Source organism: Pristiophorus japonicus, chromosome 15 (assembly GCF_044704955.1).
Source record: "Pristiophorus japonicus isolate sPriJap1 chromosome 15, sPriJap1.hap1, whole genome shotgun sequence".
Classification (NCBI taxonomy): Eukaryota; Metazoa; Chordata; class Chondrichthyes; family Pristiophoridae; genus Pristiophorus; species Pristiophorus japonicus.
In genome coordinates, this window is record NC_091991.1 from 7,673,846 (window position 1) to 7,697,720 (window position 23,875).

At 48.9% G+C, this 23,875-nt stretch overlaps 1 long non-coding RNA gene across 1 annotated transcript; it reads left to right on the forward strand.

The window, feature by feature from the left end:
• The first annotated feature begins 4,840 nt into the window (after positions 1-4,840).
• Positions 4,841-23,763, forward strand: LOC139281380 (uncharacterized). Its single transcript, XR_011596867.1, has 3 exons — positions 4,841-4,871; positions 14,273-14,349; positions 22,480-23,763. It is a non-coding gene; the product is annotated as an uncharacterized lncRNA (long non-coding RNA).
• The last annotated feature ends 112 nt before the right edge of the window (positions 23,764-23,875 follow it).

Genomic DNA, 23,875 nt, shown 5'->3' on the forward strand with positions numbered 1-23,875 from the left:
GAAACCAATAAGCAGAGGGGATGGAGAAGGGAAGATGAGATCCTGAGACCGAGAGAGTAGAGAGAGTAGAGAGAGGAGAGGGAGAATGAGCGCACAATAGGGCAGGCAACCACCTCACGGTAACAGACCTATCAGGTAGGACAAATGGTACATACAGGAAGTGGGGTATAGGTCACCTTGGGTGATAGGAACTCGGTGCAGCGCGATGGGCCGAATGGCCTCCTCCTGTGCTGTACTATTCTATGATTCTATGAAACATAGGAACAGGAGGAGGCCATTTTAGCCCCTCGAGCCTGTTCCGCCATTCAATGGGATCGTGGCTGATCTGTGACCTAACTCAATATACCCACCTTTATCCCATAACCCTTAATACCTTTGGTTAACAGAACTCTCTCAATCACAGATACACAATTAACAATTGATCAATTGCCGTTTGCGGAAGAGAGTTCCAAACTTCTGCCACCCTTTGTGTGTAGAAGTGTTTCCTAACTTCACCCCTGAAAGGCCTGGCTCTAATGTTTAGGCTCTGTCCCCTAGTCCGAGATCCAGGAATGATCTTGGAATCACACCCAGCCCCATGGGTTATCGGGCAGGTAACTGCAGAAGGTGCTTATTACACTGCAGCTCAATCCTGTTCAAATAGCTTTTAATATTTTTAGGCCTAGTTCCAATTAGAAACAAGTTTTTTTTAAATGGGACCAGCAATCCAAACCTTATCTCATACGAGGGTGTCATTGTATTGAAACCCATTTAATCGCGGTCTTTAAAATCCATAGGGCAGATACAAAGCAAAACTATTTCCTCTGGTGGGGGGAGTCTAGAACTAGGAGATGTAATCTTAAAATTAAAGCTAGGCTGTTCAAGAGTGAAATCAGGATACAACTCTTTATTGTATTTGTTCCTGGGATGTGGGCGTTGCTGGCAAGGCTGGCATTTATTGCCCATCCCTAATTGCCCCTTGAGAAGGTGGTGGTGAGCTGCCTTCTTGAACCGCTGCAGTCCGTGTGGTGAAGGTGCTGTTAGGGAGGGAGTTCCAGGATTGTGACCCAGCGACGATGAAGGAACGGCCGATATATTTCCAGGTCAGGATGGTGTGTGACTGGGAGGGGAACGTGGAGGTGGTGGTGTTCCCATGCGCCTGCTGCCCTTGTCCTTCTAGGTGGTAGAGGTCGCGGGTTTGGGAGGTGCTGCCGAAGAAGCCTTGGCGAGTTGCTGCAGTGCATCTTGTAGATGGTACACACTGCAGCCAGGGGGCGCCGGTGGTGGAGGGAGTGAATGTTGAAGGTGGTGGATGGGATGCCAATCAAGCGGCTGCTTTGTCCTGGATGGTGTCGAGCTTCTTGAGTGTTGTTGGAACTGCAACTCATCCAGGCAACTGGAGAGTATTCCATCACACTCCTGACTTGTGCCTTGTGGATGGTGGGAAGGCTTTGGGGAGTCAGGAGGTGAGACACTCGGCGCAGAATGGCGGAACAGGTTTGAGGGGCTGAATGGCCTCCTGTTCCTATGTACTGTGGCACCACCTTTAAACGTGTGCGAGACGCAAATCGAGCTAATGGAAGGTGGGGCACCCCTGCCAACTGGGGTATTGGGCTGTCCGTCTCTGCTGCAAAAACACAAAATACTGGCAACACTCAGCGGGTCTGGCAGCATCGGTCGGGACCGGAGGAGTTCATGTTTCGCGCGTGGACCTTTCATCAGAACTGGAGCTACAGGTTTTTGCTCTCAGTTCCTGTTTTTAGACCCGCCGCTCTGCGAGAATGTGAATTAATACAAAGGGACGATTCAGGAAACAACCCGAGAGCACTAAAGGCCCTGAGGGGGGAAAGAGAGAGAGAGGGTGGTTGGGGGGTGGGGGAAGGGTGGAGAAGAGAGAGGGGGCGGGGAGGGAGGAAGGGGGACGAGGGAAGGGGGAAGAGGGGGGGGAAGGGGAAGAGAGATGGTGGGGAAAGAGAGGGGGCGGAGGGAAGAGAGAGAGAGGGAGAGGGGAAGGAGGGGAGAGGGGAAGGAGAGGAGAGGGGGGAGGGGAGAGGAGGGGGTGGAGGGGTGGGGTGTGGGGGATGGGTGGAGAAGAGAGAGGGGGGGAGGGAGGAAGGGGGAAGAGGGAAGGGGGGAGCGAAGAAGGGGGAAGGAGGGGAGAGTGGAAGGAGGGGAGAGTGGAAGGAGGGGAGAGTGGAAGGAGAGAGGGGGAGGGGATGGAGGGGCAGGATGTGGGGGATGGGAGAGGGGAAGGGAGAGGGGAGGGTCGGGGGAGGAGGGAAAGGGGGGGGGGGTTACCCTTTTCCGCTCCATTGACGTCCAAGGCCTGTCTGATGCAGCTGTCAGTTGGGCCTGTAATTGGGCAACCAGCTTGCCCCTCCCTCACCTCCATTTCACTACCCATGGCGAGTCCGGTGCGGCTGGAGTGGGCTCAAAACCCCGCACTCGTCTTCATTCCACCTCCTCCAGGTGAATTTGCTCCGATTGGGCTGGCTAAGCCCGCCCTCCGAGGTTCCCGGCCAATTAAAAGGATGCGGGTCAGCCGGTTTCCTTAAAGGGGCCATGTCCACATTCACTTTGGCCGTTGCGCTGACAGTGTTCTACAGGATTGAGGTGCCGCAAACAGACACGCACTGCACAGAGGCTGCACCCAGGCTCTCCCATGGCTCCCTCCATATGCTAATAGACCTTGTATGCTTAAAGCCTTTACAGACCCTAGAGAGAGAGTGGGGGAAGGAGGGAAAATGGGTCAGAGGGTCGGTCGTTTTTTGTTTTGTATCTGAGCTCAGATTACATCCGTGTCCCAGGGCTGAGAGGCCGTTTGAGGATGTAACTGGTAGAGTGGACAAGGGAGAACCGGTGGATGTGGTGTATTTGGACTTTCAAAAGGTCCCACACAAGAGATTAGTGTGCAAAATTAAAGCTCATGGTATTGGGGGTAATGTACTGACGTGGATAGAGAACTGGTTGGCAGACAGGAAGCAGAGAGTCGGGATAAACGGGTCCTTTTCAGAATGGCAGGCAATGACTAGTGGGGTACCGCAGGGCTCAGTGCTGGGACCCCAGCTATTTACAATATACATTAATGATTTGGATGAAGGAATTGAGTGTAATATCTCCAAGTTTGCAGACAACACTAAGCTGGGTGGCGGTGTGAGCTGTGAGGAGGATGCTAAAAGGCTGCACAGTGACTTGGACAGGTTAGGCGAGTGGGCAAATACATGGCAGATGCAGTATAATGTGGATAAATGTGAGGTTATCCACTTTGAGGACAAAAACACGAAGGCAGAATATTATCTGAATGGCGGCAGATTAGGAAAAGGGGAGGGGCAGCGAGACCTGGGTGTCATGGTACATCAGTCATTGAAGGTTGGCATGCAGGTACAGCAGGCGGTGAAGAAGGCAAATGGTATGTTGGCCTTCATAGCTAGAGGATTTGAGTATAAGAGCAGGGAGGTCTTAATGCAGTTGTACAGGGCCTTGGTGAGGCCTCACCTGGAATATTGTGTTCAGTTTTGGTCTCCGAATCTGAGGAAGGACGTTCTTGCTATTGAGGGAGTGCAGCGAAGGTTCACCAGACTGATTCCAGGGATGGCAGGACTGACATATGAGGAGAGACTGGATCGACTGGGCCTGTATTCACTGGAGTTTAGAAGGATGAGAGGGGGTCTCATAGAAACATATAAAATTCTGACGGGACTGGACAGGTTAGATGCGGGAAGAATGTTCCCGCTGTTGGGTAAGTCCAGAACCAGGGGACATAGTCTAAGGATAAGGGGTAAGCCATTTAGGACTGAGATGAGGAGAAATTTCTTCATTCAGAGAGTTGTTAACCTGTGGAATTCCCTGCCGCAGAGAGTTGTTAATGCCAGTTCATTGGATGTATTCAAGAGGGAGTTAGATATGGCCCTTATTGCTAACGGGATCAAGGGGTATGGAGAGAAATCAGGAAAGGGGTACTGAGGTGAATGATCAGCCATGATCTTATTGAATGTTGGTGCAGGCTCGAAGAGCCAAATGGCCTACTCCTGCACCTATTTTCTATGTTTCTATGTTTCTATATTTTCGTGAAGCTAATGCCAGAACGATGCTACTCGCTCACCAGCTCTTGGATTTCCACAGATTTGCCCCACGCCTGAAGTTGGGCACTGTTTACCCGTAAATACCATCATCATCGGCAGTCCCTCGGAATCGAGGAAGACTTGCTTCCACTCTAAAAGTGAGTTCTTAGGTGGCTGAACAGTCCAATACAGGAATTACAGTCTCTGTCACAGGTGGGACAGACAGTGGTTGAGGGAAGGGGAGGGTGGGACTGGTTTGCCGCACGCTCCTTCCGCTGCCTGTGCTTGGTTTCTGCATGCTCTCGGTGACGAGACTCGAGGTGCTCAGCGCCCTCCCGGATGCATTTCCCCCACTTAGGGCGATCTTTGGCCAGTAAATAACCCGTAAATAACGTGAGTGCCAATTACCCTCACTGTTATTTCAGCACCAAAACCTGGCCTGTTAGAATGGAATTGTTATTTTTATACTGTGTGTCCAATTGGACGTGTATATTTATTTTGAACCCATTGTTTGATTATTGCACTGGCGGTGACCCAGGGCACTTATTACAATAATATACCCCGACTACTCAAATGGGAAAAAACCTTCCACACTCCAGAAATGCACCCTGACCTCTTAAACATGAGTCGCTTGTCCTCCCTAAACCGGAGCTCTCTGGTGACATCCCAGTGACGCTCAGCTCTCCGCCCTCGCAGGTTGGTTGGCTGCCAACTTTGATAAGACAGCTCACAGCTTGCAACAAGGAAGTAAAAGTTACTGAGAGGTTGTGCAGGGAGAAGGAGAGCGTGTGGGAGAGGTCGGGATGACTTCGCACAGAGAATCACAGTGTGGTGAGTGGAGTTTGGGGTTTGGGCAGGTGGGGTGGTTTGGGGAGGTGGGGTGATTGGGGTTTGGGGTTGGGGGAGGTGGGGTTTGGGCTGTTTGGGGGGGTGGGGTTTGGGGAGGTGGGGTTTGGGGAGTTGAGTTGGGGTTTGGGGAGGTGAGGTTTGGGGAGTTGGGGTTGGGGGAGGTGGGGTTTGGGGAGGTGGGGTGAGTGGGGTTTGGGGAGGTGGGGTGATTGGGATTTGGGGTTTGGGGAGGTGCAGTGAGTGGGGTTTGGTGGGGTGGGGTTTGGGGTTTGGGGGGGTGGGGTTTTGGGGGGTGGGGTTTGGGGAGGTGGGGGGGTTGGGGAGGCGGGTCGCTCCCCCCATTCTCACACGGGGCAATGGGGACCAAATCTGAGCTGATAATTCCGGGCCAGCGATCAGTGTCACTTTCCTCCTGCCCTGCCCTTGGGCGCCGAAGCTCATTTCAGGGGCTTGGGTTTTCTCAGCGGTTGGACCTTGGGGATGTCAGACCCGGGCAGGGTAGCTCAGTCCTGCCCCCATCCCATGGGGAGGGTTGGGTTGGGCTGGGTGAGGTAAAGGTCCCCCTTTCACTCTGTCCCCTCTCTCTGTGTCCCCAATAATGAGGAGTCCATTGACCAATTGGTACTCCCCCACTCCGGGGTCCCTATTCCCACCTTGGCCCAAGTTATCCAGCACCCTCACAGAGGGCTTTCCCGAATCTCCCATCTCCCCCACTCCCACAACGCAACACGAAAGTGATGGGAAGTTGCTGAGCGGACAGACTGGGCGGCAGGTAAAATAACAAGGTGTATTTACCGGAGCGATGGTCTGTTGGAAGGTTTCCCTTGGGCATTTCTCTCACTGCCTCTCTGTGTGTGTTATTTTACATCGAGTGTACAGCACAGGAACCGGCCATTCGGCCCATCGAGTCTGTGCCGGTGTTTGTGCTCCATACCAGCCTCCTCCCATCCCTCTGCATCTCACCCCATCGCCATATCTGTCTATTCCTTTCTCCCTCATGTGTTTATCCAGCTTCCCCTTAAATGCAACATTATAATTGCCAGTAGTGATTCCTTTAAATGGGAGAGGTAAATATGAATTAAAAATGAGAGGATGGAATGGGGTGTCCAGATAGAGACAGAGTGAGGGGAGAGCAAGCGAGAGAGAGAGAGAGAGAGAGATAGACAGCATGTGTGACATAACGAGACACACAGAGGGAGAGAGAGAAAGGAGAAAGACAAAAGGGGAGAGAAAGTGCAAGGGACAGCATGGAAGAGAGAGACATAGCGATAAGGCACTGACTTGTATTTAGCAAGTCCTTCACACAAAATGCTTCCCCTGCAAGGAATTACTCGCCAGTGCAATGACTTGTCACACAAGGAAAAAGCAGCAGCTGTTTTGTGCACTGGAAGATCTCACAAAAAACTCTCACTGCTGGTCGGCTTTAGAATGTTCTCATTTATGTTCTTAACAAAAATGCGCAGAGAGGAATTCAGTTTGAGTGGAAAAGGTTGTTGTATCTTAATATTCTTATGAATGACTCCACGAGGTCTAGTATTGTACTTGAGCTGTTGTGACCTTAGTCCCATTTATTGTAACTCCAGAGTGAGGCACAAGCATGGTGGGCAGCCTTTTATACTGGGCCCTGCACACCTGTGCAGGTGACCCTCAGGTCTCCCACCGCAGTGCCCTCTGGTGGCACACCTTTTGTGACTATACAGTTAGTATGCATGGTCTACATACATGACAAAGGTCTACTGCTCCTTGGGCAACCCCCACCCTGAGAGGGGCAATACCGCTCCTGGGGTTCAAGAAGGTGAGAAGATACAAGGGGCATGTGCTCCCAATTGTTGATTCACGTCAACTACGCCTCAATTATAAAATTCTCATCCTTGTTTTCAATTCCCTCTGTTGCCTCGCCCCTCCCTATCTCTGTAATCTCCTCTACCTCTACAAGCCCCCGAGATCTCTGCGGTCTCCGAATTCTGACCTCTTACGCATCCCCTGATTTTCTTCGCTCCAACGTTGGCGGCCATGCCTTCAACTGCCTCGGCCCTAAACGACAAGGACGAGGTCAGGGAACTAGTAATGGAGAACATGGAGATGGCAGAAACTCTGAACAAATATTTTGTATCAGTTTTTATGGTAGAGGAAACTAACAGTATTCCAACAGTGGATAGTCAAGGGGCTATAGGGGGGGAGGAACTTAACACAATCACAATCACTAAGGAGGTGGTACTCAGTAAGTTAATGGGACTAAAGATGGATAAATCCCCTGGACCTGATGGCTTGCATCCTAGGATCTTAAGAGAAGGAGCGGCAGGGATAGTGGACGCATTGGTTGTAATTTACCAAAATTCCCTGGATTCTGGGGCGGTCCCAGCAGAGTCAGGATAAATGGTTCATTCTCGGGTTGGCAATTAGTAAGCAGTGGGGTGCCGCAGGGATCAGTGCTGGGACCCCAACTATTTACAATCTATATTAACGACTTGGAGAAAGGGACGGAATGTAACGTAGGCAAGCTTGCTGATGATACAAAGATGGGAGGAAGGGCAATGTGCGAAGAGGACACAAAAAATCTGCAAAAGGACATAGACAGGCTAAGTGAGTGAGCAAAAATTTGGCAGATGGAGTATAATGTTGGAAAGAAAACAAATCAAAGAGCAAGTTATTATTTAAATGGAGAAAGATTGCAAAGTGCTGCAGTACAGCAGGACCTGGGGGTACTTTTGCATGAAACACAAAAGGTTAGTATGCAGGTACAGCAAGTGATCAGGAAGGCCAATGGAATCTTGGCCCAAAGGGGATGGATTATAAAAGTAGGGAAGTCTTGCTACAGTTGTACAGGGTATTGGTGAGGCCACACCTAGAGTACTGCGTGCCGTTTTGGTTTCCATATTTACGAAAGGATATACTTGCTTTGGAGGCAGTTCAGAGAAGGTTCATGAGGTTGATTCCAGAGATGAGGGGGTTGACTTATGAGGAAAGGTTGAGCTTCTATTCATTGGAATTCAGAAGAATGAGAGGTGATCTTATCAAAACGTATAAGATTATGAGGGGGTTTGTCAAGGTGGATGCAGAGAGGATGTTTCCACTGATGGGGGAGACTAGAACTAGGGGGCATGATCTGAGAATAAGGGGCTGCCCATTTAAAACTGAGAGGAGGAGGAATTTCTTCTCTCAGAGGGTTGTAAATCTGTGGAATTCGCTGCCTCAGAGAGCTGTGGAAGCTGGGACATTGAATAAATTTAAGACAGAAATAGACAGTTTCTTAACCGATAAGGGAATAAGGGGTTATGGGGAGCGGGCAGGGAAGTGGAGCTGAGTCCATGATTAGATCAGTCATGATCATATTAAATGGTGGAGCAGGCTCGAGGGGCCTACTCCTGCTCCTATTTCTTATGTTCTTATAAACTCTGGAACTCCCTGCCTAAAGCGCTCCGCCTTTCTACCTCTCTTTCCTCCTTTAAGACCTCCTTAAAACCTACCTCTATGATTGTCACCTGTCCTTATTTCTCCTGAAGTGGCCCTGTGTCATATTCTGTCTGGTAACACACCTCGGAAGCGCCTTGGGACATTTTGCTATGTTAAAGGCACGATATAAATGCAAGGTGGTGGTGTTGTTATAGGAGCTGGAATGTGTCCATAGGTAAGCGGAGCACACAACCCTGAGGGGGATGGAATCAGAGTGTGGCTGTTGTGTTTCCAGCACGAACTGACAGGATTTCTTCACCCTTGCCGATACTTAGCTGGAGGCAGTCCTGCCTTCTCCGTGCTTTGACGTCAGATAGCCCAGTGACAGTTTGTGGAGTCAAGGGTGGTAACTGAGAGATCAAGCTGGGTCTCAGTAAACATGTTGAATCTGACCCAGTGCTTGAGGACAACATCACTGAGAGACATCATGCATATGTCAAATAGCGTGTGGCCGGCAATAGAAGCTTTGTGGCACATTGGAGGGGACTGTACAGGTGTGGGAGAAGAGGGCCAAGGATAAAACCTTGGGGTTCACACCAGAGGGGACTGTACAGGTGTGGGAGAAGAGGACCATTGCAGGCGAAGATCTGGCTGCATTCAGGCACGAGGACTGGGAAGAGCACTGTTATAATGTAAACCTGTAAATACCTTGTTTATCCACCAGAGGGCTCATCCTCTGGAGTCCCAAGGGATCCTACAATCCCTTGGGAGCACCTGTATATAAGGAGGCCTCACAGGCTGGAGAGGCACTCTGGAGACCTGTAATAAAGGACTATGGTCACACCATACTTTGAGCTTGCAGTATCTGGTCAGATTCTTTATTCAAGACATAAGAAACATGATGAATTGGAATGGGGACAGTAGGGATTGTCTGGAAGAGTAGGAGATACCAGAGGAAGTAGAGGGGGCAGTCTCTGCACGATCCTGCAACTCCCCTGGGAGGACAGATGCACCAATGTTGGCGTCCTCGATCAGGCCAACATCCCCAGTATTGAAGCACTGACCATACTTGATTAGCTCCGCTGGGCAGGCCACATTGTTCGCATGCCCGACACAAGACTCCCAAAGCAAGCGCTCTACTCTGAACGCCTTCACGGAAAACGAGCCAAAGGTGGGCAGAGGAAACGTTACAAGGACACCCTCAAAGCCTCCCTGATAAAGTGCGACATCCCCACCGACACCTGGGAGTACCTGGCCAAAGACCGCCCTAAGTGGAGGAAGTGCATCCGAGAGGATGCTGAGCACCTCGAGTCTTGTAGGGGGTGGTGTGTGGGGTCAGTTTGCCTTCCCTGACCCAGAGCAGTTGCGAGTCGCTCCCACGCCCACTTCTCGAGCCTGGATTTATTAATCAGGGTGTGATAAAGTACAGCAGATAACTGTTTTGTACAAAGAAGGTACGGATTTTATTCAAGAAAGCAAATAACACAAATATTCCAGTAAAACTGTAAAATCTTACAAAAGGTTCTAAACAATGGGGAATATTTTATTGCAGGTAATATATACACAACAGAAATACCTCCCACCTCCCACTTACTATCTAGCTAAGTTAGACTCTAGGGCAACAGGGACAATGCTCACCAATACTTCCTTTGATACTTAGGGTTGTTTCGCGGTTTCAAGGTTCTTTGGTTATTGCCGGTTTGCCTTGCCGTATCCCGGATGTGGCAGAAGACCTCTGCTGCATATTGAAAGCCAGTTGGGGCGAGTTCTTTCTCCGATGTCGTGATGTTTCTTCCTGCGTTTTCTTGCCGCGTGCTCTCGATCTTGTAGTTCCCAAGTGCTTGGTCAGAAAAGTTCTTTCTGTGATGGTCAGAATAGAGATAGCTCTCTTGGTACGATAGGCCCTTAATTATACTCTGAGAGGCTGTTTAATCTTCGCTCCAAATCTAACGTTTCTTTTGTTTAAGTTTTGCTGTCCAGCTAGCTGAAACTTGATTAAGTTTTTAATCTGGCGTTGATAGATTTTTCTGAGTTGATGAGCTCTTGCCCAGTGTGATAGCACTGCTTGTTGCTTCGGGAAGTCTGGCCTGAGCCAGATATTTCTATGCCTATTGAAAAGATGTTGGAATGTGTATGTGACATTTGGGCCCTGCGGGTGGGGTGGATAATGTGGTCGATTGTTAAAATGTAAACGTCTTCTAGGGGCAGGTTTCGAGGGTAAACAGTTCCCAGACAATTTGATTAGCTCCAATGTCCAAACTGGCCTTTTAGAGATTGACCCCACCCCTTTTCTTGCAGACCCAACATTCACCTTTTAAAAATCCCAAACTTGGTTAAAACTCGGAGATTTCTTCCATGGGCATTTTAGGATCCCAAACTTTCTGTTTGATAGTCCCAAATCGAATTTCCTTTTCAATGAGTCCAAATATTGGGGGGGTTTCCACGGATTTTGGAATCTTGCAGTCTCATCGCCGAGAGCATGCAGAAATCAAGCGCAGGCAGTGGAAAGAGCGTGCGGCAAACCAGTCCCACCCACCCCTTCCCTCAACAACTATCTGTCCCACCTGTGACAGGGACTGTGGCTCTCGTATTGGACTGTTCAGCCACCTAAGGACTCATTTTAAGAGTCAAAGCAAGTCTTCCTCGATTCCGAGAGACTGCCTATGATGATGACGAGGGGTGGCAGATATGAACCAAGAGATGGTCAGACAGAGTGAGAGAGGAGTTTGGGTCCGATGCAGTAGTAAATAAATACACAAGTGTAGATGCAAAGTGGAAATCTTGAATTGCAGTAACGCAATGGGCGAAGTTATAAATGGTCATGGGGACAGAGCACAAGAGACAGTTGGCCAGAAATCCAGGGACAGCCTGAAAGTTGGAGTCTAAATTCTGACTGGTAATTGAAAAAGCACCGGGCCTGGCAAACAGGGAGCACCTGGAGCCGAATTGTTGGGAGCCCAGGTCCCATGATGTGATTAGACTCTCGCCTTTGTCCGAAAAGCCGAGAGCTTGCCCGGGGGACCTAGAGCTGGGGCCTGTTGGAGTTTGAGGCCGGAGGTCTGACTGATGGTTGAGATTTAAGACCTAGCCATCCATTAAAGTCAAGGGCTCGCCAATAGTCAAGGTCTGGGTTTGCAGGCAGATGAGGACCCGGAAATACATGTCCTGTAAAACACAGCTTAACACACCTTGCAAACCTGCAAACCTCCACCACCTAGAAGGACGAGGGCAGCAGGAGCATGCGAACACCATCATGTTCTCCTCTACATCACACACACCATCCTGACTTGGCAATATTCAGGCCATTCCTTCATCATCGCTGGGTCACAATCCTGGAACCCCCAACCTCACAGCACTGTGGGAGCATCTTCACCATACTGACTGCAGCGGTTCAAGAAGGCGGCTCACCACCAATTAGAGATGGGCAATAAATGCTGGCCTTGCCAGCGACGCCCACAACCCGAGTATGTAAAAATCCATCATTGCAAAATGGTAAACAATGGTAATAAAACTTGGAAACAAATTGTTATCACTTGTTCAATTATATTCACGCTTAGCGATAATCCAACTGCATTTCTTGCTGATGACGTCACCTTGAATTAGAACTGAGATCATTGTCAGTCGGTCACAGATGAAGCTCAGAAAGAGCTGTAGTTTTAAGACCTAGCGTTGGCTTCAGCTCAGTCCTCCACATTGCAGGGCTGCACAGTTCAGTTCCTCAGCTCCTATCTTGTAATGTTCTGGAGGTGGGACGAAGCAGAATGTGACCATGTGGAGCATTGACGGTGCTCCGAGGGCAAGGTACACCTGACAGTGGGCACAGGGGGGGGAAGAGGCACTTTGGTCCAATTGATGGTATTGATTCCCAATGTGATAGGGCATTTACTGCACTTGCTTCTCCCCTTCCGGTCATACAACCATTGCATCATAGAACGATACAACACAAGAGGAGGCCATGCGGCCAATCATGCCTGTGCTGCCTCTTTGATAGAGCGATCCAATTAGTCCCACTCCCCCGCTCTTTCCCCATAAGCCCAGAAAATCTTTCCTTTTCAAGTATTTATCCAAGTTACTATTGAATCTGCTTCCAACGCCCTTTCAGGCAGCGCGTTCCAGATCACAACAACTAAAGAAATCATCCCTCATGGATCGGTGCTGGGACCACAACTGTTTACAATATACATAGATGACCTGGAAGAGGGGACAGAGTGTAGTGTAACAAAATTTGCAGATGACACAAAGATTAGTGGGAAAGCGGGTTGTGTGGAGGACACAGAGAGGCTGCAAAGAGATTTAGATAGGTTAAGCGAATGGGCGAAGGTTTGGCAGATGGAATACAATGTTGGAAAATGTGAGGTCATCCACCTTGGGGAAAAAAAACAGTAAAAGGGAATATTATTTGAATGGGGAGAAATTACAACATGCTGCGGTGCAGAGGGACCTGGGGGGGTCCTTGTGCATGAATCCCAAAAAGTTAGTTTGCAGGTGCAGCAGGTAATCAGGAAGGTGAATGGAATGTTGGCCTTCATTGCGAGAGGGATGGAGTACAAAAGCAGGGAGGTCCTGCTGCAACTGTACAGAGTATTGGTGAGGCCGCACCTGGAGTACTGCGTGCAGTTTTGGTCACCTAACTTAAGGAAGGATATACTAGCTTTGGAGGGGGTACAGAGATGATTCACTAGGCTGATTCCGGAGATGAGGGGGTTACCTTATGATGATAGATTGAGTAGACTGGGTCTTTACTCGTTGGAGTTCAGAAGGATGAGGGGTGATCTTATAGAAACATTAAAAATAATTAAAGGGATAGACAAGATGGAGGCAGAGAGGTTGTTTCCACTGGTCGGGAGACTAGAACTAGGGGGCACAGCCTCAAAATACGGGGGAGCCAATTTAAAACCGAGTTGAGAAGGAATTTCTTCTCCCAGAGGGTTGTGAATCTGTGGAATTCTCTGCCCAGGGAAGCAGTTGAGGCTAGCTCATTGAATGTATTCAAGTCACAGATAGATAGATTTTTAACCAATAAGGGAATTAAGGGTTATGGGGAGCGGGCGGGTAAGTGGAGCTGAGTCCACGGCCAGATCAGCCATGATCTTATTGAATGGCGGAGCAGGCTCGAGGGGCTCGATGGCCTACTCCTGTTCCTAATTCTTATGTTCTTATGTTGCTTCTGCTTGTTTTGCCAACCACCTCCAATCTATGCCCTCTGGTTACCAACTCTCCCGTCACTGGAAACAGTTTCTCCTTACTGACTCTATCAAAACCCATCAATATTTTGACCGTCACTATCACACCTTCCCTGCCCAAAGGAGAACAGCCTCAGGTTCTCCAGTCTCTCCACGTAACTGAAGTCTATCAGCCCTGGTACCATTCCAGTAAACCTCCTCCGCACCCTCTCTAAGGCCTTGACATCCTTTCTGAAGTGCGGAGCCCAGAATTAGCCACAAGACTCCAGCTGGGGCCTAACCAGTATTTTATCAAGGTTCAGCATAACTTCCTTGCTCTTGGGGGGGCTCTGTGCTTCTGTGTATAAAGCCCAGGTTGCCATTTGCCTCTTTAACATCCTTCTCGACTTGTGCTCAATAAGCTCCATCGGCTCCCCTCTCCTCCCGTCCCAATATGCTGAATTCAAACTCTTCCATCTTCATTGACCAACTCCCTCCAGGACTTCGCCCCTCCTGACATTTGCTGTCTTCAGGCCTATTGAAGGGTGGAAGATGCCAGTGCGTGAGTTCTTTTCACCTGGGGTGGCTATTGCACACTGGCTACCACACATGTGACAGAGACTGTAATTCCCGTACTGGACTGTTCAGTCAACCGAGAACTCACTTTTAGAGTGGAAGAAGGTGATCTTCAGGCCTATGTGCCAACGCTTGGTCCTTCTTGGTTAGTTTAAGGTGGGTTTTTATTTGAACTGTTCAAAGACCCTTTGGTTCATCCTGGCCAGTGATTATAAAATCTGTATTTTTCTCACGCAATGTTTAATCTTCCAGGATGTGTGGGCCAATATCAACGGTACGTATGGCAGTTCGCAGGAATCCATGGTAAATGGTATGACTACAAAACACGGGTAAGGAATGGTTTCACAGAATCATAGAATAATACAGCAGACAAGGAGGCCATTCGGCCCATCAAGTCTGCGCCGGCTCTTTCGAAGAGCAACCAGTCAGTCCCACTCCCCCCGCTCTTTCCCCATATCCCGGCAATTTTTTTCTCCTTCAAGCATTTATCCAATTCCCTTTTGAAAGCCACGATTGAGTCTGCCTCCACCACCCTCTCAGGCAGCGCATTCCAGATCCTAACCACTCGCTGCGTAAAAAGATTTTTCCTCATGTCGCCTCTGGTTCTTCTACCGATCACCTTAAATCTGTGAATGGTGACAGATTAGGAAAAGGGGAGGTGCAACGAGACCTGGGTGTCATGGTACATCAGTCATTGAAGGTTAGCATGCAGGTACAGCAGGCGGTTAAGAAAGCAAATGGCATGTTGGCCTTCATAGCGAGGGGATTTGAGTACAGGGGCAGGGAGGTGTTACTACAGTTGTACAGGGCCTTGGTGCGGCCACACCTGGAGTATTGTGTACAGTTTTGGTCTCCTAACTTGAGGAAGGACGTTCTTGCTATTGAGGGAGTGCAGCGAAGGTTCACCAGACTGATTCCCGGGATGGCGGGACTGACATATCAAGAAAGACTGGATCAACTGGGCTTGTATTCACTGGAGTTCAGAAGAATGAGAGGGGATCTCATAGAAACGTTTGAAATTCTGACGGGTTTAGACAGTTTAGATGCAGGTAGAATGTTCCCAATGTTGGGGAAGTCCAGAACCAGGGGTCACAGTCTAAGGATAAGGGCTAAGCCATTTAGGACCGAGATGAGGAGAAACTTCTTCACCCAGAGAGTGGTGAACCTGTGGAATTCTCTACCACAGAAAGTTGTTGAGGCCAATTCACTAAATATATTCAAAAGGGAGTTAGATGAAGTCCTTACTACTCGGGGAATCAAGGGGTATGGTGAGAAAGCAGGAATGGGGTACTGAAGTTGCATGTTCAGCCATGAACTCATTGAATGGCGGTGCAGGCTCGAAGGGCCGAATGGCCTACTGTTGCACCTATTTTCGATGTTTCTATGTATCCTCTGGTTCTCGACCTTTCCACCACTGGAAACAGTTTCTTTTTTTTTACTCGCTCCAAACCCTTCGTGATTTTATACACCTCTCAAATCTCCTTTTAGCCTTCTGTTTTCTAAGGGGAACAACCTCAGCTTCTCCAGTCTATCCACGTAACTCCAATCCCTCATCCCCAGAACCGTTTCAGTAAATCTCTTCTGCACCCTCTCCAAAGCCTTCATGGCCTTCCTAAAGTGCAGTGCCCAGAATTGGATACAACACTCCAGCTGGGCCCGAACTAGTGTTTTATAAAGGTTTAGCACAACTTCTTTTTTTATTCTATATCTCTATTTATGAAGCCCGGGATCGCATATACTTTAGTAACTGCTTTGTTAACCTATCTGCCAACTGCAAAGACCTCCAGGTCTTTCTGTTCTTGTACCCCCTTTAATGTTATATCATTCAGCTTTGTTTCGTGAACAAAGATCGTGTTTTATGAAAGTTGTGATCAGTAAGAGCTCAAACACCATCTGCCGGTGCACAGACTCAATCCTGGTGATCAGAAGGTGCAAAGACAACTCCCTGGTTTTGCCCGACTGCCCGTGTGGATCAGGCCCCTGTGGGGCATGATACGTCAGTCAGAACTTGGGGTGAGCAGGCTCGGCCCCGAACTGGGGAGATATTGAGCAGTCCGTACCCCCCCTCGCTGGAGCTCAGTCCAGCACTTCCCCTCTCCACCCCCCCCACCCCCCATCACCCGACAACACCTCGAAAACAAAGGGCTGAAAGTCAGCAAACCGTGCTCGCTTTCTCCTGATCCACGCGACTGGCAGTCAGGATTCCTGCTGTCGGACAATTGACCTTCGTGAGTTCAAGTCGACTCTGCTTGTTGGCTGTCCTTCCCCGAGAGGCAGCTGAATCCACCAATCATATGGGAGGTAGGCGGTTCGGCAACTGAATCCACCATCATCATCATAGGCGGTCCCTCGTATCAAAAAGGATGAGTTCACAGGTGTTTCAATGAAGGACCTAATATTCCAGATCCTGAACTACATCCTTAAGGGTGGAAGATACCTGTGTGTGGATTTTTTTAACGTGGGGTGGCCGTTGCCCACCAGCCACCACACGGGCTTGACAGAGCGAGGTCTTGGTCCAGTGGCAAGGGTTATCCAAGATGACTGGAGACCTGCTCTGCTGCACGGACCTAGTGCGCCCACATATCACACTGAATCCACCAATCATATGGGACCGTAGGCGGCACCATCACCAAACCTGCAGTTGACCTTCTGACCAGACGCGGGTGGAGAGCCTGAAACTTGCCAGCCCTGGGACGAACTGATTGGGCAGCCAGCCAGTCGGAAGCAGACCAGGTTAGGTGAGGCGGGGAGAGCTTGCAGCACACTCTTTGATCCAGCGGCCTTTGGCTATTCCAAGTTTTCTGACGTTCTTCTATATCTCACAGTGCGGAACGAACACTGTCTGCTCGGTAACCAGTGCGGACATCGAAGCTCAATACAGGTCGGGTGTTATGCTCCTCCTGTACCATGTGGGAACTCAGGGACACTTCCGGTGTCCCTGACGACTACGTGTGCAGGAAGTGTATCCACCTCCAGCTCCTGACTGTCCGCGTTGCGGAGTTGGAGCTGAGGGTGGATTCGCTCTGGAGCATCCACGATGCTGAGAATGATGTGAGTATCACGTGTAGTGAGTTGGTCTTACCGCAGGGAAAGGGTCCACAGCCAGCTAGGGAATGGAAGACCAGCAGGAAGAGTAGTGCAAGGAAGGTAGTGCAGGGGTCCCCTGCGGTCATCCCCCTGCAAAACAGATACACTGTTTTGAGTACTGTTGAGGGGGATGACTCATCAGGGGAGGGCAGCAGCAGCCAAGTTCATGGCACCGTGGCTGGCTCTGCTGCACAGGAGGGCAAGAAAAAGAGTGGGACAGCAATAGTGATAGGGGATTCAATGGTGAGGGGAATAGATAAGCGTTTCTGCGGCCGCGACCGAGACTCCAGGATGGTATGTTGCCTCCCTGGTGCAAGGGTCAAGGATGTCTCGGAGCGGGTGCAGGACATTCTGAAATGGGAGGGAGAACAGCCAGTTGTCATGGTGCACATTGGTACCAACGATATAGGTAAAAAAAGGGATGAGGTCCTACGAAACGAATTTAAGGAGCTAGGAGCTAAATTAAAAAGTAGGACCTCAAAAGTAGTAATCTCGGGATTGCTACCAGTGCCACGTGATAGTCAGAGTAGGAATTGCAGGATAGCGCAGATGAATACGTGGCTTGAGCAGTGGTGCAGCAGGGAGGGATTCAAATTCCTGGGGCATTGGGACCGGTTCTGGGGGAGGTGGGACCAGTACAAACCGGACGGTCTGCACCTGGGCAGGACCGGAACCAATGTCCTAGGGGGAGTGTTTGCTAGTGCTGTTGGGGAGGATTTAAACTAATATGGCAGGGGGATGGGAACCAATGCAGGGAGACAGAGGGAAACAAAAAGGAGGCAAAAGCAAAAGACAGAAAGGAGATGAGGAAAAGTGGAGGGTGGAGAAACCCAAGGCAAAGAACAAAAAGGGCCACTGTACAGCAAAATTCTAAAAGGACAAAGGGTGTTAAAAAAAACAAGCCTGAAGGCTTTGTGTCTTAATGCAAGGAGTATCCGCAATAAGGTGGATGAATTAATTGTGCAAATAGATGTTAATAAATATGATGTGATTGGGATTACGGAGACGTGGCTCCAGGATGATCAGGGCTGGGAACTCAACATTCAGGGGTATTCAACATTCAGGAAGGATAGAATAAAAGGAAAAGGAGGTGGGGTAGCATTGTTGGTTAAAGAGGAGATTAATGCAATAGTTAGGAAAGACATTAGCTTGGATGATGTGGAATCTATATGGGTAGAGCTGCAGAACATCAAAGGGCAAAAAACGTTAGTAGGAGTTGTGTACAGACCTCCAAACAGTAATAGGGATGTTGGGGAGGGCATCAAACAGGAAATTAGGGGTGCATGCAATAAAGGTGTAGCAGTTATAATGGGTGACTTTAATATGCACATAGATTGGGCTAGCCAAACTGGAAGCAATACGGTGGAGGAGGATTTCCTGGAGTGCATAAGGGATGGTTTTCTAGACCAATATGTTGAGGAACCAACTAGGGGGGAGGCCATCTTAGACTGGGTGTTGTGTAATGAGAGAGGATTAATTAGCAATCTCATTGTGCGAGGCCCCTTGGGGAAGAGTGACCATAATATGGTGGAATTCTGCATTAGGATGGAGAATGAAACAGTTAATTCAGAGACCATGGTCCAGAACTTAAAGAAGGGTAACTTTGAAGGTATGAGGCGTGAATTGGCTAGGATAGATTGGCGAATGATACTTAGGGGGTTGACTATGGATGGGCAATGGCAGACATTTAGAGACCGCATGGATGAATTACAACAATTGTACATTCCTGTCTGGCGTAAAAATAAAAAAGGGAAGGTGGCTCAACCGTGGCTATCTAGGGAAATCAGGGATAGTATTAAAGCCAAGGAAGTGGCATACAAATTGGCCAGAAATAGCAGCGAACCTGGGGACTGGGAGAAATTTAGAACTCAGCAGAGGAGGACAAAGGGTTTGATTAGGGCAGGGAAAATGGAGTACGAGAAGAAGCTTGCAGGGAACATTAAGGTGGATTGCAAAAGTTTCTATAGGTATGTAAAGAGAAAAAGGTTAGTAAAGACAAACGTAGGTCCCCTGCAGTCAGAATCAGGGGAAGTCATAACGGGGAACAAAGAAATGGCAGACCAATTGAACAAGTACTTTGGTTCGGTATTCACTAAGGAGGATACAAACAACCTTCCGGATATAAAAGGGGTCAGAGGGTCTAGTAAGGAGGGGGAACTGAGGGAAATCTTTATTAGTCGGGAAATTGTGTTGGGGAAATTGATGGGATTGAAGGCCGATAAATCCCCAGGGCCTGATGGACTGCATCCCAGAGTACTTAAGGAGGTGGCCTTGGAAATAGCGGATGCATTGACAGTCATTTTCCAACATTCCATTGACTCTGGATTAGTTCCTATGGAGTGGAGGGTAGCCAATGTAACCCCACTTTTTAAAAAAGGAGGGAGAGAGAAAACAGGGAATTATAGACCGGTCAGCCTGACCTCAGTAGTGGGTAAAATGATGGAATCAATTATTAAGGATTGTCATAGCAGTGCATCTGGAAAATGGTGACATGATAGGTCCAAGTCAGCATGGATTTGTGAAAGGGAAATCATGCTTGACAAATCTTCTGGAATTTTTTGAGGATGTTTCCAGTAAAGTGGACAAAGGAGAACCAGTTGATGTGGTATATTTGGACTTTCAGAAGGCTTTCGACAAGGTCCCACACAAGAGATTAATGTGCAAAGTTAAAGCACATGGGATTGGGGGTAGTGTGCTGACGTGGATTGAGAACTGGTTGTCAGACAGGAAGCAAAGAGTAGGAGTAAACGGGTACTTTTCAGAATGGCAGGCAGTGACTAGTGGGGTGCCGCAAGGCTCTGTGCTGGGGCCCCAGCTGTTTACATTGTACATTAATGATTTAGACGAGGGATTAAATGCAGTATCTCCAAATTTGCGGATGACACTAAGTTGGGTGGCAGTGTGAGCTGCGAGGAGGATGCTATGAGGCTGCAGAGTGACTTGGATAGGTTAGGTGAGTGGGCAAATGCATGGCAGATGAAGTATAATGTGGATAAATGTGAGGTTATCCACTTTGATGGTAAAAACAGAGAGACAGACTATTATCTGAATGGTGACAGATTAGGAAAAGGGAAGGTGCAACGAGACCTGGGTGTCATGGTACATCAGTCATTGAAGGTTAGCATGCAGGTACAGCAGGCGGTTAAGAAAGCAAATGGCATGTTGGCCTTCATAGCGAGGGGATTTGAATACAGGGGCAGGGAGGTGTTGCTACAGTTGTACAGGGCCTTGGTGCGGCCACACCTGGAGTATTGTGTACAGTTTTGGTCTCCTAACTTGAGGAAGGACATTCTTGCTATTGAGGGAGTGCAGCGAAGGTTCACCAGACTGATTCCCAGGATGGCGGGACTGACCTATCAAGAAAGACTGGATCAACTGGGCTTGTATTCACTGGAGTTCAGAAGAATGAGAGGGGACCTCATAGAAACGTTTAAAATTCTGACGGGTTTAGACAGGTTGGATGCAGGAAGAATGTTCCCAATGTTGGGGAAGTCCAGAACCAGGGGTCACAGTCTGAGGATAAGGGGTAAGCCATTTCGGACCGAGATGAGGAGAAACTTCTTCACCCAGAGAGTGGTGAACCTGTGGAATTCTCTACCACAGAAAGTAGTTGAGGCCAATTCACTAAATATATTCAAAAGGGAGTTAGATGAAGTCCTTACTACTCGGGGGATCAAGGGTTATGGTGAGAAAGCAGGAAGGGGGTACTGAAGTTTCATGTTCAGCCATGAACTCATTGAATGGCGGTGCAGGCTAGAAGGGCTGAATGGCCTGCTCCTGCACCTATTTTCTATGTTTCTATGTTTCTAACCGATGTGGGTGCATGACGTTTTATGTTAATAACAGCAAGTACCGGCTGGACTTCTCGGGTAAGTGCTACTCTTGGTTGGACCAAATGTTGCTACTGAACGAGGTTCCTGTGTTGTAACTTCCCTGTCTTTCTGTGTTTGCCCATTGACCAACTAGACTCACCAGAGGGCAGGTTGGTAGAGCCAAGGCTGGGTGCACCCACAAGTGAGCGTAACCAGCTAGAACTATGCACACCCCTCACCGCTTGTCCAGCCGGGATCAGCCTGCCCATCAAACCGTGGCTTGCAGGGTCGCCTGGACCGTGGTGGGGAAACTCCCCGACCCATGGGGGTTCAGAGACTCTTAAAGATGGGAGCGTTTCTCTGGGGGTGGTTTCAGGCTGAGAGCATTTCAGGTTATATCCGGCCAGTGTCCAGCAGTGAGCCAGGCTAGTTGGTCAATCATTGACAGCGCCCTGGAGTCCTGCAGGACCTAGAATCTTACAGCACCGACGGAGGCCATTCAGTCCGCTGTGCCTGTGATGGCCCTTTGAAAGAACTGTCCCATTTAGTCCCACACCCTAGTTCTTTCCCCATAACCCTGAAAATTAGTCCTCTTCAAATACTTGTCCAATTTAGCACAATGCTCATTGGCACCCAATTCCCATTCCCTCACTGAGGGTTGACATTGTGCCAAATGTCTGTTGCCAAGCACCTCTCTGTGGAGCGACCTCAACTCCAAAGAGACCCCCCCACCCCCCCAGGAGGAGAGAGAGGTAAAGGGACGTTGATCTCATAACTACACCATTCTGCCATCCTGCGTGAATTCCCATCACTCTTCTGGTTTGATCAAACATCCTTCTAATCATTTCAAAAGCGCAAGTGAGAATTGTAACCCTATAACTGTAGTGTCTCATACAGTTAGTTCTTTTGTCAGTTTCAAAAACTTAAAACTCAAAGAGGGGTAGATCTGCGCGCTCGTGTAAAATGGGTGATAGCGAATCAGCAACCTTCCTCGATTTTATTTTCCGTTGAAGTCAATGTCAAATAAAAATTGGGAGGGTTGAGAGGTGCTGTCGAAGAGGCCTTGGCGAGTTGCTGCAGTGCATCTTGTAGATGGTGCACACTGCAGCCACGGTGCGCCGGTGGTGGAGGGAGTGAATGTTGAAGGTGGTGGATGGGGAGCCAATCAAGCGGCTGCTTTGTCCTGGATGGTGTCGAGCTTCCTGAGTGTTGTTGGAGCTGCTCTCATCCAGGCAAGTGGCGAGTATTCCATCACACTCCTGACTTGTGCCTTGTAGATGGTGGAAAGGCTTTGGGGAGTCAGGAGGTGAGACTCTCGCCACAGAAAGATAGCCACAGTATTTATGTGGCTGGTCCAGTTGAGTTTGTGGTCAATGGTGACCCCCAGGATGTTGATATTGAGGGGAATCGGCGATGGTAATGCCGGTGAATGTCAAGGGGAGGTGGATAGACTCTCTCTTGTTGGAGATGGTCATTGCCTGGCACTTGTTTGGCGCAAATGTTAGCTCCAGTTCGAATTTTAAGATTAAACGACTTAACGTTTTCATTTTAATTTCTCAGCCATGACACAGACGCATCTGTCTACCCGTGTGACACGCAGTGTCCGACGGGTTCTCCTCTCACAGTAAGCTGCCACGTAGAGAGGAACTGCCTCAGTCTGATGACCCACACCACTGCTATTCAACCTGGGGAGGAACAGACGGAAACGGGTTAACGACAATATTCGGAAAGTTTCCGGCTCATCAGCTGATTCCCGGAGCGTCGACACTGTGATCCGACTAAGCGACACTCGCCGTGTCTTTTATTAATCTGCTGATTGCTTTACAAATCTTTAAACTGCCAAACTTACACCACTGCTCTCCTTCAACCGTAATAAGCAACATTTTGAATAGAAACTGGAAAAATCTAGCTAAGAAATTTTGGGGTGAGACGTTAAACCGAGGCCCCGTCTGCTCTCTCAGGTGGATATAAAAAATTACATGGCACTATTTTGAAGAAGAGCAGGGGAGTTATCCCCAGTGTCCTGGGCCAATACTTATCCCTCAACCAACATCACTAAAAATAGATGATCTGACCATTATCACATGGCTGTTTGTGGGAGCTTGCTGTGCGCTAATTGGCTGCCGCGTTTCCCACATTACAACAGTGACTACATTCCAAAAAGTACTTCATTGGCTGTAAAGCGCTTTGGGACGTCCTGAGGCCGTGAAAGGCGCTATATAAATACAAGTTATTTTTTATCCTTAAAACCCAACCCTTTCACCAAGCGTTTGGTCACTTGTCCTGATGTCTCCTTCTTGGGCCGGTTTCTGTCTGATTCCGCCTCTGTGAAGCGTCTTGCGATGTTTTACTGTGTTAAAGCTACTGTATAAATGCAAATTTTTGTTGTAGATGCTTACGCCAGACTTGTGTGAAGAAAAAGAGAGTCGCTCGCGCACAGTCGGCATACACGCTCGCACACACATTTATCGACGGGCAGAAAGCGGGGGGGCAGTAATTCAGCCGCCCGGTATATGGGCTGCCGTCTCGTGCGCTGCTAGCGGTGCCAACCCTCCAGGTAGTGCCGGAGTCCCCGTGAGTTAAATACAGGCCAGGACGCCAGGTTTCCTTCTCTAAAGGGCATCAGTGAACCAATCAACACAGTCCGAGCGCTTCATGGGCACCTTTACATCAGTTCATCCACTTCCAGATGTTTCAAACTAAATTCAGTTTCTCAAACTGCCAGGGTGGAGATTGGAATGGGATTATTGACCCAGGACTCTGGGATACTCGTCCAGTTATATAACCTCGACACTATTGTACCCCTACTGCCAGGGGGGAGATTGAAATGGGATTATTGGACCAAGACTCGTCCAGTAACATAACCATGACACTATTGTATCCCTACTATATTACCCCACGAAGGCTGTGGAGTAAATGTCGAGATGGTGTATAGTTCATCAAAAGCATTAGCACC